At 43.6% G+C, this 2,670-nt stretch overlaps 1 long non-coding RNA gene across 1 annotated transcript; it reads right to left on the bottom strand.

Moving 5' to 3' along the window:
• Window positions 1-608: 608 nt before the first annotated feature.
• LOC128420793 (uncharacterized) lies at window positions 609-1,370 on the bottom strand. The gene is made up of 2 exons (XR_008332123.1): window positions 1,282-1,370; window positions 609-794 (listed from the first exon to the last, which is right to left on the bottom strand). It is a non-coding gene; the product is annotated as an uncharacterized LOC128420793 (long non-coding RNA).
• Between the last annotated feature and the right edge of the window lie 1,300 nt (window positions 1,371-2,670).

Here is a 2,670-nt window from a genome sequence, read left to right as displayed (position 1 = left end):
ACTGAGCTCCTCAGGCCTATCAGAGGTTGCCTGCCAGGGTTCTAGCTCCATGAACGCTGCTGCTGTGTGTCTGGTCCAGGGACCTCTGCCCACTGGACCCCAATTTAGCACCTCCTCAATCACCAGCATCAGGTCTGGCTCCTTAGCCAGCAAATCTTCAACCTCAGACTCAGTGTTTTAATTGCAGTTGGAGGTCATGACAAACACTAACCCTTTTCACCTGGTTGGAACCGCCTCATCTGAATAACATTGTCTCATCCCCCCCCCCCCAAATCCATGCATTTATTAAACCTGTACACACCATTTTAGGTGTTAGTGAGTCATGCTTGTGAAGATCTACTGACTCTAACAGCACAGTCCATGTACTCCCTGTCTTGATTTAGCAGGGACAAGTCCCGTTTTTTGGTACCTGTTCCTGGGAAATATCTGTTCCTTTTCTCCCCCTGTTTTCTTTTCTTTGGGGAAATTTGGAGAAAGCATATCTCTTGTTGTAGACACATCTGATGTTTTCCTCCCTTGTGGCTGGGCAATAACTACCTATCCAGAAGACAGACAATGCTGAAAGCACATGAGTCATAACTCTCCCAAAATAAGGATAACCAGATCCATTGTTGGATTAAAATTATATTATGCATTACATTTTTTAAAAGAAAGCTTTTATGCTCAGTTGGTGCAAGTCAGTTCAGGACAAGCTCTTGCAAATAAAATGGATACAGAGTTGTACAGCAGGGAATGTGGGTGGGGAAGCAGTGACCATTTCTGTTCATCAAGTAGGAGAGGTTGTCTCTGAACTTCTGGGAAGAAACAAAATTACATAAAAAATTCTGCTGCCCCTCTGTGAAAACTTTTTCTTTCTTTTTTTGGTATTCTGAGCTGGAGAAGAGCTATGAAGTCTGTAATATTTATTTTATCTTTGAGGTGTGTATTGTGAGCTGCATATGTAAAACTCAGCAACATGATTATCGAGAATGCTTGTGAACATTCTGTGACATCAGAGCAACTCGACCAATGGGAGCATAACAACCAAATGGTCAGTTTTTCATAACATGCACCTACCTATACCACAGACTAAGCATAGTTAGAAGCTGAATTTAAGACAAATAAGCAAGTTCATTATTTTCATCTAGCCCTGCAAATAGAGACTGCCAGTAGCAATTGGGATCTACTCACTACATTCCAGCAGTTAACCAGTGTTGTTTTTTCTGCTACTATGAAAGTTGGGTGCAATAATTTAATCCACCCGCCCAAAAAAGAAGACGAAGAAGAAGATGAAAAAAATACCTCTTGCCATTGTACACTCCAATGAAATAAAATGTCCCTGGCCACATTGAGTCAAATCGGCCCTTTCATGAATTTTGATTGGTTGCCATGGCAACAGCGACACACTCCATTTAGCACTGGAACTCTTGCCACAACAGAAGGTGAGATAGAGTAGAGTGGAAGCAGCTCCCATGGGCTGTCTCTATGCACACCATTCTAGGCCACTCACAAAGCAACATGGTCGGATTCTCAGATGCTTCCCCCTCCCAGTTTCAAAAAAAGAAGATCCTTGTAATCAGCTCAGTCATACTATAACCTGAGAGACCAGGGTTCAAATTCCCACTGGGCCACATGAAACCCTCTGAGTGACCTTGGGCCCATCAGTGTCTCTCAGGATATAAATGCAATAAACAAACAAGTAGACATTTATGGCTGCATTAACCACTATGATAAGTACTGTTGTGCAGACTTCAATCTCTGAGTGGCAGGAGACTCCATGGGTGCCTAGGCTCACTCAGGATTCAATTTCCTTGGAATGAAGGTCAATGGAGACTATGGTTTCTTTGGTATGTATGGCTTCATTTACACACATATACAACCTGAGCATAAGATGGAGGGGCTCACAGCATCAACACCCCAATAGATTTTGCCTCTCTATTAGTTTTCCAGAAAAGAACCAAGCTTAGCTTTGGGTCCAGCACAGAGCACAACTTGCCTCTGTTTCTCCAGCTTCTAACATCCGCCAAACACTCAAACATAAAACTCTGGCTATTGCTCTTCTACTTCACAAGGTGATGTTAGGTGAGGTGGGGGCTACCTGCGATTGTCTCTATGGCAACAGGGAAACCTCTTTGGACATGTAAATGGAAGCACTTAACTAGCTGGCTGAAGTCATTGCTTTAACAAAGGAACTGCTTGGGCTGCTTTTCTCCTGTATATTCTAGCTCCACATATACAGGTTTGGAAAGGTATCATCAACAGGTGTCATCCACACTTTCTCCCCTCCCAACATAGAGCAGTATGGTACAGAGCAGGGACTCAACAAAATACCAGACCGCTGCTACCTAGGAACATAAGAAGGGCCTGCTGCATCAGGGTAATGGGCCATTAAGTCCAGCATCCTCTTCTTAGCTTGTAGGCAACCCACAAGCAAGGCCAAAGCATTCTCCTCTCCTGTGGTCTCCAGCAAGTGGTATTCAGAAGCACCACTGTCTTCACCTGTGAAGGCAGAGAAAAGAATAGCCACAATGGCTAGTAGCCATCAATAGCCTTTTCCTCCATGAATTTGTCTAAACCTCGAGCAATGACAAACCTAGACAGCATCTTAAAAAGCAGAGACATCACCTTGCCAACAAAGGTCCGTATAGTTAAAGCCATGGTTTTCCCAGTAGTGATGTATGGAAGTGAGAG

This window comes from Podarcis raffonei, chromosome 9 (genome assembly GCF_027172205.1).
Source record: "Podarcis raffonei isolate rPodRaf1 chromosome 9, rPodRaf1.pri, whole genome shotgun sequence".
Taxonomy (NCBI): Eukaryota; Metazoa; Chordata; class Lepidosauria; order Squamata; family Lacertidae; genus Podarcis; species Podarcis raffonei.
This window is presented reverse-complemented; position numbering and strand designations above follow the sequence as displayed.